This window comes from Salvelinus sp. IW2-2015, linkage group LG2, assembly GCF_002910315.2.
Source record: "Salvelinus sp. IW2-2015 linkage group LG2, ASM291031v2, whole genome shotgun sequence".
Classification (NCBI taxonomy): domain Eukaryota; kingdom Metazoa; phylum Chordata; class Actinopteri; order Salmoniformes; family Salmonidae; genus Salvelinus; species Salvelinus sp. IW2-2015.
Genome location: NC_036839.1, coordinates 24,098,836 through 24,113,633, shown reverse-complemented (window position 1 = coordinate 24,113,633; position 14,798 = coordinate 24,098,836). Strand labels below are relative to the sequence as shown.

Genomic DNA, 14,798 nt, shown 5'->3' with positions numbered 1-14,798 from the left:
TTATATCAAAGAACCTTCTGAGATTATTGGAGGACAATCTATTAATTATGAAGCCAGTCTGATCTGGGTTGACCAGACTCCAGTCTCTTAGATAGCATCTTGGTAACCAGTTTACAATCCGTGTTAAGGAGAGAGATTGGTCTATAGGAGGCGCACTTTGGCGGCTTTTTCCCTTTCTTGTGGATTACAGTAATCACTGCTTGAGAGAAAGACTCTGGAAAGCAGTTGTCTTCCCCGGCTTTTTTAAGTACCTCCATAAGGTAGGGGACCAACAGCTCCCTAAATTCTTTATAAAACTCTGGAGGGAAGCCATCCTCCCCAGGAGATTTATTAGAAGGTAAGGATTTAATGGCCTCCAACAATTCAGTTACTGAGAACTGTTCACTCAAGACTCTGTCTTCCACTGACAGGCATGGGAGGTTGAGAGTGGAGAGAAAGGAGTCGATCTCTGATAGATCATCGCTTGATAGGGAAGTGTAGAGGTCTTCATAGTATTTCTTAAAAGTATATTCATTTCAGTAGGGTCGAAAGATATCTCATTAGTAAGAGTTTCTTTTTTTTCCCTTTTTTTTTTAAATAAATTTTGCCCCCCTTTTCTCCCCAATTTTCGTGGTATCCAATCGCTAGTAATTACTATCTTGTCTCATCGCTACAACTCGCGTACGGGCTCGGGAGAGACGAAGGTCGAAAGCCATGCGTCCTCCGAAGCACAACCCAACCAAGCCGCACTGCTTCTTAACACAGCGCGGCTCCAACCCGGAAGCYAGCCGCACCAATGTGTCTGAGGAAACACCGTGCACCTGGCCCCCTCGGTTAGCGYGCACTGCGCCCGGCCCGCCACAGGAGTCGCTGGAGCGMGATGAGACCCATTCCCTCTTCAGTTTATTGTGTTCACTGGCTGTAAGATGTGTTTCTTGTAAAAATACAATGTCAGCCTTTAATTTTTTAAGGTATGTATAGACTCTTTTCCTCTTAATCGGGCTGTTAAGACCTTTTCCGTTGAATGTGACATATTTTAGTGGATTAAGCATAGGTTGGGTTTCAAATATGTAACCGAATGGAAATCTCTCATATGTAAATAGTCAGGAAATGTTTCAACTTTAGTTTGAACACTGAAGTGACCTATGTGTCTCTTTAGGAAGGAAACAACAATAAACATAGAAAAAAAACAAAAAAACACCCACCCTGATTGTCAGGCTAAAACAACAATCCCAACAATCAAACATGAATACACTTGTAGAGATACGTTGTTGCTTGCTTTCCATCTTGCTCTTACTAGCTAAACCTTGGCGTAAACTAAAACCTGCGAGCTCTCTAAGTTGAAAACAAACGTTGTGAATAGACATTTATGGCTGAATATTTACTRCCCACAGTAAGGGCTGCTTGAGTCTCTTTTCAGGAGAGGAGAAACATAAATGGGGGGGAAAGCAGTGGGCCTAAGCCCACTAATTTGCTTCGCCCAGTGGATATTGACTATACCAAAATATACTTTCCTGTAAATGTAATAGAACTCACCCAGGGGAAAAAATGGTTAGTTGAAAATGTACAAATCAATTATAGCGACCGGATAGCGGGGTAAATGGATCCAAATTCCAAGAAGATATCAGCAGTTCAGTTCCAGGACAGCACGGATAAGAAAAAACCAAAAAACTGCATCTTATCCCCCAGAGAGACCATCCTGGTTCAGACGCGGTTCAGTTCTTTGAGAAAAGTGAACACTTTTCCCGGTGTGTTGAAGAGATGGCTTTGGCCTTTGTATAGAACTTTCACCCGCGCAGGGTGGATGAGGTAGCCGGTGATGTTCTTCTCCTTCAGTGCTTTGGCGGCAGGTCTGAACTGTTTGCGATGTCTGGCGAGATCCGCGCTCATATCCGGGAAAAGGCTGACCCTCTTGCCATCGATGGTGATGTCCCCTTTGGCTCTTGCGAGTTGCAGTATATTCTCTCTGTCTGGAAACGGAGGAACCTGATCAGGACGGCCCGTGGGGGCTCATCTGGCCGGGGTTTCGGCGCTGATGTTCTGTGGGCGCGTTCAATTTCCAACGGCTTGGTGAAGTTGATTATGCCTAGGACATCAGGGATCCATTGAGTGAAGAAGCTGACCGGGTCACGGCCCTCGCTGTCCTCTTTCAATCCCACCACACGGATATTGCTACGTCTGTTCTGGTTCTCCATCTGGTCTACCTTGTTTTTGAGGTAGGCATTGTCCTTCTGCAGTTGTATCAGAACCTGGTCATGTTGAGTGATGGTATCTTCAACTGTGCTAATGCGCAACTCAGCTTCAGTCGTTCTCAAAAGGAGATCAATCATGGAGGATTTCAGGTCGTCAATGGACAATGGACAATGGAGTTCAGCCGATTTCTTGTCAATTTTCAGAGAAAGACCTTTGTTACCATCCTGAATTTTCCGGAGGAGAGTAGCCAGCATGTTGGCAGGCTCGCAAGTGGCTCGTCGTACTTCTTGCCTCTTGGTCGGAGGTCGGAGGTCCATGGATCTGTGGGAAGGTAAGTACTTGACAATTTATCAGCCGATGTTAGAATATTGTTTCAACGTTGGTAATACTGGAATAACTTTGAAGAGCTCGGTTTGTCAACGTCTGCTCAGCTCCCAAATCACGTGCTCCCAAAAAGGGGGCAGTTCTCCCCTGGTGCAGAGTCAAACAGCCTGCACGCAGATTCTGAGGTGTCCGCATGGTCCTTAAGCACACCGGTGAGCGTTTTTCTTTACAGCCTACAATTTCACAACTCTTCAACCATCAAAAGGTTTCGGGCTGGACCAAAAACATTTGGAGCTGAATCCCTGGAAGCCCACCCGTAACGACGCCAATGGTCAGCTGCTTGGCACAGGCCTATAACCTGACTACACATCCACATCGCTTTGGCCAAACATCATGCCCACTAGCATTTCTTCTGGAGAGATCGATAAGGTAGCGGAAATTGAGTCATCAAGCAAACACCTGCCTGCTCGCCCAGCATCACTACTCTGGACGGTTCTGACTTAGAATATGTGGACAACTACAAATACCTAGGTATCTGGTTAGACTGTAAACTCTCCTTCCAGACTCACATAAGCATCTCCAATCCAAAATTAAATCTAGAATCAGCTTCCTATTTCGCAACAAAGCATCCTTCACTCATGCTGCCAAACATACATTCGTAAAACTGACTATCCTACCGATCCTTGACTTCGGCGCGATGTCATTTACAAAAATAGCCTCCAACACTCTACTCAGCAAATTGGATGCAGTCTATCACAGTGCCATCCGTTTTGTCACCAATGCCCCATATAATACCCACCATTGACCTGTATGCTCTCGTTGGCTGGCCCTCGCTTCATATTCGTCGCAAAACCCACTGGCTCCAGGTCATCTATAAGTCTTTGCTAGGTAAGGCCCCGCCTTATCTCAGCTCACTGTTCACCCATAGCAGCACCCACCCGTAGCACGTGCTCTAGCAGGTATATTTCACTGGCCCCCTCCAAAGCCAATTCCTCCTTCGCCGCCTTTCCTTCCAGTTCTCTTGCTGCCAATGACTGGAACGAACTGCAAAAATCACTGAAGCTGGAGACTCATATCTCCCTCACTAGCTTTAAGCACCAGCTCTCAGAAAAGCTCATAGATCACTGCACCTGTACATAGTCCATCTGTAATTAGCCCTCCAACTACCTCATCCCCATACTGTTATCTATTTTATTTATTTTGCTCCTTTGCACCCCAGTATCTCTACTTGTACACTCATCTTCTGCCACATCTATCACTCCAGTGTGTAATTGCTATATTGTAACAATTTCACCACTATGGCCTATTTATTACCTTACCTCCGTTATCCTCCCTCATTTGCACACACTGTATATAGTGTGTTCTATTGTACTATTGACTGTATGTGTTGTTTATTCCATGTGTAACTCTGTGTTGTTGTTTGTGTTGCACTGCTTTGCTTTATCTTGCCAGGTCGCAGTTGTAAATGAGAACTTGTTTCAACTAGCTTACTTGGTTAAATAAAGGTGAAATAAAAAAAAATAGTTAATCTAAAAAATTAAAAAAGACCTATACCCTGAGAATGACAAACACACTGTGATACCACTTTACAACACACGATGACAGTGTTTCATAAGAAATGTACTTTTCCCATAATTTTCCAAAATTCTCTGTTTATGCCTACAGAACAATTTCATCCAGAGTAAGTATTCCACATACAGTACACCATGTAAGACTATGGAGTTGTTTACAATTTGATCACTGGTTTACTAATGCTGCTTTTAAATGTTGTCAGAGACAACTTTGTGTGTGTTGTGTGTGTGTGTGTGTGTGTGTGTGGTGTGTGTTTGTGTTGTGTGTGTGTGTGTGTGTGTGTGTGTGTGTGTGTGTGTGTGTGTGTGTGTGTGTGTGTGTTGTGTGTGTGTGTGTGTGTGTGTGTGTGTGTGTTGTGTGTGTGTGTGTGTGTGTGTGTGTGTTGTGTGTGTGTGTACAGGACAGGACAGGCGATTGTGATATAACAAACATATGCCTTCTCAAAGAATCAGACACATCTTGTCAGTTCTCAGTTGAAAACACAAAGAATCATACTGTGAACAATGCAACAAAATACATAAAATGTCATTTATACGCAACTTTTGTAGTATAATAAATGTAGTCTATAGCAGCCAGAAGCATCCCTGCTGCTCTGTTATTAAATAGCTCAACAGAATAGAACAGTAAATATGTTGCAATTTATTGTTTTAGATTTCATTAAATGAGGAAAGACTATGTCAAAGTGTGTACACATTTGTGCCTAATACAATAAATAGTTAGTTCACGGTCCAAAACGTACATGACCACAAACACTTTTGATTGATTATGTTCTGGTTAGATCTGCACCTTGATATAAGGGTTGTGTAATGCTGAAAGAATGCATGAGATCATGTGAATACATCATCAGCAWCAAGGGATTTCATTCACTATCAAAACTGCTGTTAGTTTGCCGATGCCACTCATTTGCATCTGTAGTGCTTATAAATACTTTATGAAGGGTCTATGAAGCTCTATAAAGCCTTTCTTCCTTGCCTCTGCTGTTTAGTTCCTGAGATCAGAAATCCAACATACTCATTAAAATTCCGGGCTGTAGGACCCGCTGGCACAGGAGAAAGGCAAACTGCTTGACGCTGGTGTTCACCCTGTTTTATACAAACAAGCGGGGGCACAGAGTGGGCTCATGTGCAAAGATTGGTTTTGAGAGGTGGCATCCAGGCATGCTGTGCCTGAAGACAGAGAGTAACAATAGGTGGACACACCATAGGGCCCTAACCAGCCAGGCCTGACACTCACGAAGCGCTATTACTCTCTCTCCCTCGTTTTCTCTTCTCTCTTTCTTTATCTCTCTCTCTCTCACACATGCACACATAGCCTACACACATAAGCCCTGAATATACCTTTATTGAATCCAACTTTTGTATTCTAGTTGTCCACAAGAAGGCGCTGTTTACTTTTGCTCAATATCTGCTAAATTGCTGAGCTGGGGTCAAATCCAGACTCCAAGACGTGCCAAGCTTTTGAGTAGTTGTCTGATAATAGGGAAAGGCTAACATGACCATTCTATGTTATTTTTATGAGAATTATGAGACTTAATCTGACAAATAGTCCAGAAAACTAAAAACATCTTTGACGCTTCTATGTTTTCTCAATGACATTCAAATCAGCATTATAAAAAGGTGCAAGATTAAGTTTGTTCCACCTGAGCGAGTGATGACACACCAAATGTGTTTGATCGATCGAGGGAAAAGCGCAGGAATAGGCTTTTGTAGGCTACAGTCCAAGGCATGTTGCCATCCAAAGATGATCTAACTTGAATAAACGCTTGGAGGCAGTGGTGTAAAGAACTTAAGTMGTTTTTGGGGATATGTATCTGTACTTTACTTTACTAATTATATTTTGGACAACTTTTACTTTTACTCCAATACATTCCTAAAGAAAAAAATGTACTTTTTACTCCTTACATTTTCCCTGACACCCAAAAGTACTCGTTACATTTTGAATGCTTAGCAGGACAGGAAAATTGTCTAATTCACGAGCTTATCAAGAGAACATCCCTGCTCATCCCTACTGCCTCTGATCTAGCAGACTCACTAAACACAAATGCTTCGTTTGTAAATTATGTCTGAGTGTTGACCCTGGCTATCCGTAAATTTAAAAAACAAGAAAATCGTGTCCTCTGGTTTGCTTAATATTTTACTTTTGATACTAAAGTGCATTTAAATCAAATACTTTTAGACTTTTACTCAAGTAGTATTTTACTGGGTGACTTTTACTTATACTTGAGTCATTTTCTTTTGAAGTGTCTTTACTTACTCAAGTATGAAAATTGGGTACTTTTTCCACCACTGCTTGGAGGTAAGGATGACAGCAGTGGTGTGGTCTTCGGCAATACGGATATCCCTTATTAAAGATATCTACATAGAGCATTAACGTGAATCACACTGCTGCTCTCTCATTTAGCTAATTGCACCTTGCGGATTGTGGTTGTTGTGGATGGCTGTTTACAAATCTAAATGTATATTTGAACCCAATAATGGTTGAATTCAAGAAGTTTAAACTGACTATCAGTCATTGTTTTTGAAACCAGTGGACAGCCAGTGAAAAATGCATTTTTGCAACAGCTGCATAGCATGGATCCCAGCCTATGGAATAAAAGTTGGCTTTTATTGCTCAATCTAATTCATGCTGATAAAAAMAATTCTAAATGCCTAATGGACACATGCTCAAACTCGCACACTTTTGATAGACTTAAAGTGGCAATCTGTAGTTGTTACATCCCAAAAAATGTTGACTAATAAATTATATATCCATTGATTCTTGAAGAATATAACTTATAAATGCCTCATGAGCTTAGTTCAACTGTCATACTACATGAGAACCCAAAATATACACTTGTTTTTCTCCAATGTTTGTAAACATTGTAAATGTAAACACTGTATAGACTCATAACATGGTTTAAACAATCATTTTGATATCATGGATGGTCAGTCCTTGAATCCATAGCTCTGTCTATTCATCTGAGAGTGATTACATTTCTCCAGGCCCATCCCTCAACTTTTTACCAAAACAGAGGCGGGCCAACGATTTTGTTAATGTTTCATCTGTRGATTTGCCCTTTAAACAGCTGCATATTATCAAGATATAAAGGGTCACCAACAAAATGGTAAACAATAGGCCTATAGCAAATGCAGCATATGGCATTCATTTTTCACATGTAAATAGCACTTTTCAGGTGTGATCAAAGCATGCCATTCCATAAGGGCAGCATTTATTTTTCAACTCGTATCAATGAGCCTAATCAGTCCTCCATGACAACAAAATCATAAACAACAGAGTAGGGCTGGCTAATAAGTCCTTAGTTTTGGGATTATACTCAGGTATATCAATTTGGTTAATCTATACTTCCATATTTCCATATCCTATTCTTGAAGATCAAGGGGTATAACATTTATTGGAATGACTGGAATTCTGATAGACTTTGGTTTTTAATGTAAAGATATAATTTAATTGTATTATTATATGTAGTAGAAAGCGATGGGTTAGAAGAAGACTACATAACCAACCCATAAAGTAAAATTTAACATCTATATATGGCCTGCTATGTAAACTTTAACATTGATTTATCCTGCAATAGATGTCGTTCAATTGGTAACATACATTTTTGTTTTCTTCTAATGCCTCTTGAGGAAGGAAGTAATCTAAAAGTAACTGAATGTAATCTGATTACATTACTGAGTTTGGGTAATCCAAAAATTATGTTACTGATTACAATTTTGGACAAGTAACTAGTAACAGATTACATTTAGAAAGTAACCTACCCAACCCCGCCTATTGTCCATACAACATCATGTTGCTCAGACACATTTATCAGAAAGGCCTGCTATATATATGAAAAAAGTGTCAAGCCCATTGATAATTGTGGAAAGTGCCTAATGTGTAGGGTATATGGAAGGCTTGTTTCCAAATATATTTTTTTATCAGTGTTGCTGCTACTATAATGCCAGGCCAAGACAACTAGAGATGGGGAAATAAATATCAATTACCAGAAATATGTGAAGGCCAAATAATTATTCATTGGGTGGGGTTCGGTGAGTGATATACTAATAAATTGAAATGATATCGTATTCTCAAATGAATAACCCAAGTGTCTCTGACAAAAACTGTCCTCCCACAAAACGTTCTGTCCGTGAAATCGAACAATAATTAAACTTTATCTAACTTTTCCCGAAACCCAACTGTTGGATTGAGTTAGCCCGGCCCATCTGGAGCAGCAAATGGCCCAACTCAACAGGGAGCAGGGAGGAGGTGGGGGGGGATGTGAGAGTAGAGGGAGAGAAAGAGGGGATCGGATTGAAAACACATCAGCCTGAAGATCTCACCACCGCATGTCTAGAACAACTGTCGATTAAAATCGAGTCTTTCAGCGAAAACACGCAATGCGCTTTCATATGAAAAAGCGCAAAAGGGAGTGAGAACTTTACTGCTTGAAGATGATGGATTGTAAAAGTTAGATGCGAGTATAAATGCGCCCCTCCGAATTAAATTTGTTATCCGAGGGATGCAGTGCCCGTAATTTCGAGTAGAATTTCAAACTTTTCTTGAAGTGCACCTCAATGGATTTTTTTCAAAGGGACATATCCTGTCCAAGCGGTTTTGATTGAAAAAGTAGAGTTTCAGTACTATAGTTCCCGGATTCTTTGCGGAGAATCATCGGACAAAGTGAACAAGAAAACAGGGTCTAAATAAATCATTCAAGGTAAGAAAAGTTTTTGTTGTGGTGTAGCCTAGATGACAGCTTTCACCACCGCACATTGATTTGGATACATTTTACAATTCCAATTGTTCTTATTTTCTTATTTGACAACTCTTGATGTTGAATGTAATATGTGTTTAAACTTAAACCACTATCCTGCAGTCACAGTTTAATATTGCGTGTCAAGGACTGAAGGGGTTTGGGGTAACTCCACATCTCATTTGCACTTTGAAATTATTTTACATAAGAATCTAAACAATTCTGTCCTGCAACTTGATCCAAATGTGAAGAGATGTGATCAGAAAGCTGCAGCGCCATTCCTACAGTCCTACAAATGCCTCGGAGTAGTAGAGCTATTGTGATCACTCACCATCTTTAACTATGATCCCAAAAGTTTGTTCAAAGTTCAGTGTAAACAATAACTTTTATTTTGCAATACATTTTGTGCATATTTTTTTATGGTTGAGATTGAAGGACTCATTGTGAGAGGCTATAACCTCTAGAAGGTTTGTGTTTTCAAATATTGTTGTATTGTCGATCATCATTTTTTGTGCATTCTGATAGACAAATATTGCATAGGCTACATTCCAACTTAAGGTAGTGGCTACAAGTTGATAGTGTCGAAGAAAGTGATAGGTAGGTGCTCAGGAGGCTCTCACTTCACTATGTGTACAGACTATTTCAAGATCCCTCTCATTTAAACACTTGCAAATAAAGATTTAAAAAATAAATGCTTCAAGTGCTTGGCATGCTGTAGAATTAAGGCCACCTTCTTGGATCTCCCTGGTCAGTAGGAGTTGTGTAGCCTACTTATTGTTGAAAGATTCTCAGTTAGCTTGTTTGCACTGTAGCCTGAGTAATCAACAAACACTTGATGCTTTTGTGCTGGGTAAAAACACCTATATTTGCGCTTGGCTTTTACTCATCTAGAGTGTGTGCTAATAATCCCTAGGCTCACGCCTGAACTAATAATATGAGCACCATTTTCTTCCTTGCTTTGGTCTCAGATCAGTTACAGAACAACTGGTTTTAGGGTTGTGTGTCATTTCATAGGATAGAGCTTAAAGGTAGAATAAATTCCTTAATCAGTGACTTTCATCAACTCAATGTTAAATCTGATGAAAGTCATGTTAAAGTTATTTTATGTTGAAACTGCAGGGTTTTACAAAGGAACAATATGAGTTTTTCTAGAGAATGAAGTGAAAAGAAAACAGTGAAATTACAGAAATTATTAAGAGTAAGAAAAAAGTAAGAGAGAACCAATGTTTCAGGAAAAATCTGACTTTTTCCAAAAGCATTTTTGGTGGTGTGCATTTCTGCGTTGCGCATGGTGTGTATCTCTGTGCATGCACCATGAGTGTGTTTTTAATTTAATATGATGATGCCCATGCAGTTGGAGGGATCATTAGCATAAGAAAAAAGGTTTAGTGCATTTACCATTGTGCTGAATGAAGAGTTCCAGCAGTCAGACCCAGGGAGAGTGAAAGGATGTAAAGAAATGATGGGGCTATTCAGCTTATTCAGACCCTGCCTGGGGCTCCCTTCTCTGGGCTCTGAAACCCATGGTGGCGATGTCACTTTCATCTCCTGAGCCAGATCCAGCCTCCCTCTTTTCTGTTTCCCCGTTCCCCGTTTCCCCCCGTTTCTCTCTTTCACACGTCTCTCCACAGCTAGACCCACTTTATTGATCTTCTCCTTTTCTTCTCTGGAAGTCTGTGGAAAATGTAATGAACCGAATACTGGAAAGGGAAAGGATGGGAGGGGAGGCTTTTTTAAAGACAAATACCGATGAAGTCTAGCRTGCAGAAGGGAGAAGAGGAAAATAACAACCCCCCCCCTATGGAGAGATCTCAAAAGTTTAGAAAATAACAGGGTCTTCTTCTTTCTCTCTCACTCTCTCACCTCATCTCTCACCTCAGTGAGCTAAGACACTGTACTGTACTAATAAAGCCATTTCATTTACCACTGCATGGTATTCCTAGATTGCAGTCCCCCTTAAACTTAAAGGGATTCTCTGGTACTTTTGTATACTTTTTAGCCAGTTTCTGAAAGTAGCACTCACAAGCCAAAAGTGGTCCCTGAAAATTGCGTACTACGTCACACACTGTATGTGCAGATGTGCGACACCACGTAATTTCTCTCTGTCTGTATGTTGTTACAAATACATTTTTCCAAGCATTGGATTTTATATACACATTTGCATTGATTATTTTATTTTATTTTTTTACATTTTTACATGTCCGGGACAGATGATATATATTATTTTCAGTCACAACTATTACAGATTAATAACTAATACAGATTAAATCGCCTTGTTAATGTCCAAAAGCAGAAGGCTCTCTTTCTATTTCCCCTGAAAACCGTAACATCCAGTTTTTGGGTACCCAGCAGATGCTAGCTGTCACTCATATAGCAAGGGGCTGAAGCTCATTGGTTGAACTCRAATTKCTAGGGGGCTGACCCACGTGGGGGAAAATGTAGGGAAAAGGGCACAGCACAGGTTTCAGAAAAACAATTGCTTTCAAACTAGGGATTTTGTGCTAATTGAGGTAAATCTGCTCATAGATTATGCATGTATGAACTACACATTGACACATCCAGCCCAAAGCGGGAGGTAAAAAATATACTTAGTAGTTGCCAACGTACCGGAGCGTGTCTTTAACTGCTCTGTAATCTAGAGAAAGGTCAGTATTTCAGTTATTAAGTTTAGAAAATTGTTGTGCTTAGGAAATAATTGTTGTTGTGCTTGTAAGAGAACCTTAGCTGGTTCATCTCTCCATAGATGACATGTTTTCCAGAAGGCTGCTTTCCCACAATTATGTGCTTGTTTTGATTGCCAAAATACATGGTTATATTAGGCCATTATGATTTTAAACCACACAGTTTAGATACAGTGAAAATGTTGATGGTTGAATTGTATGCAAAGTGCCCTACAGTGCATTTAAAATGTATTTGCATCTTTCCATTATTGTTAAGGAAAATGAACATGCCAACTTCCCAACTTGTTAGGCCTGCTGTATGTTTTGGAACACGTTATTGAGGTCAACACTATTTCCCTTTTATCTACATGAAGTATATCCCTGACATTTTGTACAACGAGTGGTTGCTATGGAGTGAAAAGAGCTTTATCATTGTAGACTTATCAGAGACACCCCTTTGAGCCTGTGGGACAATACTGCAGGACCTTGCAGCCTTCCTTCAGCCCAGCCCRGGGGGAGCTGTGGAGGGTGGCTGAAGTACACTCATGTCTGGAGCTCAATTGGTGGGAATTTAATGGCCATTTAGGGAGCTGTAAAAAGACAGCTATGTGATGAGTTAGTCTAGTCGGCCGCGCCTTGCTCTTCTTACAACGAGCCTGTACTTGAGATGGGGGGGCAAAGTGGGAAGTGGGGAGAAACACAGAGACGACTAAAGTGCCAGCAGCCGGCAGAGTAGCTACATTCATTTATTTTCAGGGTCCCTGTTTGAGTTCCTCTCTGCGTTGGCTTGGATGGCAAGAGGACACAATCAAGGCTTTTTAGTGGCTGTTGTCCCACACCCTCGAGGCATCCGGCTCATTCTCTCTCAAGTGTCTGGGGTTAAATAGGATCACATGATATCCGGTCTGGGAGAGAGAGTGCAGTTCAGCCTGCTCTGCCTGGCCTTGTCCCCTCATCCCCCTCTACATCTCCTACAGGGTTGGCTAGGAGTGAGCACTAAGATCCGACCTCGTCCCCTTCTCCATCTCATAGTGCCAGCCATGAATGAGACACACAGTCACATGGAAAGTGAGGTTTCATTGGGTTGAGAGAATTKACTTCTGTTATCAAAAGAAAATGGGAAACCGGTATGGCCTAGTTCTTTGTAAAAGCCATATGTCATTGTAGAAGTAAAGGAGCGAGCCCGATGTGGTTTTAACTAGCCATTTAAGTACTGTAAGGTAAAATCACTGACAACCTCCTTCCATCGCGATTGATGTCATCAATCATGCGAGGCGGCAGGCACAGTGAGTCCCMCTCATCAAAAGGCAAAAAGCTAGGCTACAATTATGAAGGAGCTGGTTTCTCTCGAGGAAACACTATTTCCAGGTTTCTGTTAGTCACGCAACAAGGCCTAATGATCTATTTCCTCTAGGCCTACCCATTTATTTCACCAAATTGTCCCAGTCAATCACCATGACAGGCACTAAAGTGGGGATATTTTGGGGGCTTTTGGACTTCAAGGGAGTGTCCAGAATGGCCCCTATTCTCTTTTATAGTGCATTAGTTGTGACCAGAGTCCTGGTCAAAAGAAGTGCACTACGTAGGGAATAGTGTGCCACTTTGGGGCCTCTGGACTCCATGACTCTGTAGTCTCAGCCTACCTTTACATGTCCAAGCTGTTCTCTGAGGGAGGACGGAATGAAACTTCAACAGATTAAATAACGTATACTATTTACACGTTGTTATATATGTGTCAACACCAGAACATCTTGACATGGTACCCAGCCCCCTGCCAGAGTTCTCCAAAGGAAGTTGTCCAGCTTGTGGAGGGGATGACACAACATTTATTTAATTACTTCACCCTAAAATAAACCATTGGGTTTAAGCTGCAGAGCTATGCACTAGCACAGCAAAAMCCACAACTGGACAGGCCCACTTTGCTCAACCCGCTGCATGGCTTAAAAAAATGACTGGTTGCATTGGTATTACATCCCATGTTACCAATACACTACTAGTCAAGCTTTTCTGGTGCACTGGCACCAACATGTAGCTGAACCATGTGCCTGTGCCTGGTTCTTCTTAGTTCTTGGAGAGACCTGAGCTCATCGTGGCTCATCTGAGGGGGTTGCCTTGATCCTGCTGCTAATTACCTCCTATAGCGGGTTAGCTAGAGTAAAACTTGATCTTCTGTTACATCAGGGAATCCTTCTTCCACTGTAGCTGGCAGYAGCCCAGGCAGAGTAGCATTATTAACACCACTGTGTCTTCTCCTATCTTCCTCTCCATTGCCAATGAATGAACAGATTCATTGTGTTGGTTGTTCTTAAGACTGACATGGACTCCCAGACAATGCAGCATTGTCTTGAATGTTTGCCGTCGGCTTTAATCTGATGCAGCAAGAGGCACTGGCAGCACACGCAGCACATTCAACAGTGTGTGTGTGTGCTGTGCATGCATGCTCTGTTTGTGCTTCCAACATTGGGGTTTTGAGAAAGGCGAGAAGAGTCAGTTGTAAGTTGTGATTTATCCGAAGGCCTCCCATAGCTACAAAGCAAAGTTGACTTGTTGACTTGCCCATAGGGGCTGAGGGGCTGAGCGGTTGGCTGGCTAGGCTCTTCTTATTACGTTTCATATAATGAGAAATATTAACTCCTTGACTCTCAGCCAGGCCACAGACTCCTCTGTAATAGACTGGGAGACGAGCTGAAAGCATTGAAAGCATTGAGCTGCTTGCTAAGAAACCATGTGGCAGTCTTTAGCAATCTCTCCCCTTCTTCTACCCCTCCTCCCTCCCAGACACATGACCACTTGCTGTCTGCCTGCCGCCATTGCATCGGCCTCTCTCTGACTCAGAACAAGACTGGTTCTGGGTTCAGTCCAGGTTGAGGTTACTCTTGTCTTAGAATCCTCTCATTACAGAGAGAGAGAACAGGATGGGATGTTGATTGTATGTGTACATGCTGCCTTTGTCTTCGTTTTCTCTTTGAATGTAACTGGAAACATATAAGACTGTCAAATACAATGCCGTTGCACGATGTGTGCTGGTCAGGGTTGCATCAGCAGGCAGTTAAAAGTCTTGAGGTTCTCCTCGCCTGAGTTAAAATACCTCTTGATAAGCTGTAGACCGCACTCATAGGGCTGTATAGGGCATAAGCAAACAAGAAAATGCTCACCCAGAGGCAGCGCTCCTAGTGGCTGGTGATTTTAATGCAGGAAAACAGAAATCCGTTTTACCTCATTTCTACCAGCATGTCCCCTGTGCAACTACAGTGATAATAACTCTAGATCTCCTTTACTCCACACACAGAGATAAATACGAAGCTCTTCTCTGTACTCCATTTCTAAATTGGAACATA

The 14,798-nt window shown here is 41.6% G+C and overlaps 1 protein-coding gene across 1 annotated transcript in view; it reads left to right on the top strand.

The window, feature by feature from the left end:
• The first annotated feature begins 8,348 nt into the window (after positions 1 to 8,348).
• The window catches only part of gli2a (GLI family zinc finger 2a), a 118,907-nt gene continuing 112,457 nt past the window's right edge, over positions 8,349 to 14,798 (top strand). Inside the window, exon 1 of the mRNA XM_024006695.2 lies at positions 8,349 to 8,764. The gene's annotated coding sequence lies outside the window, so the exon portion shown is untranslated. The remainder of the gene's footprint in view (positions 8,765 to 14,798) is intronic.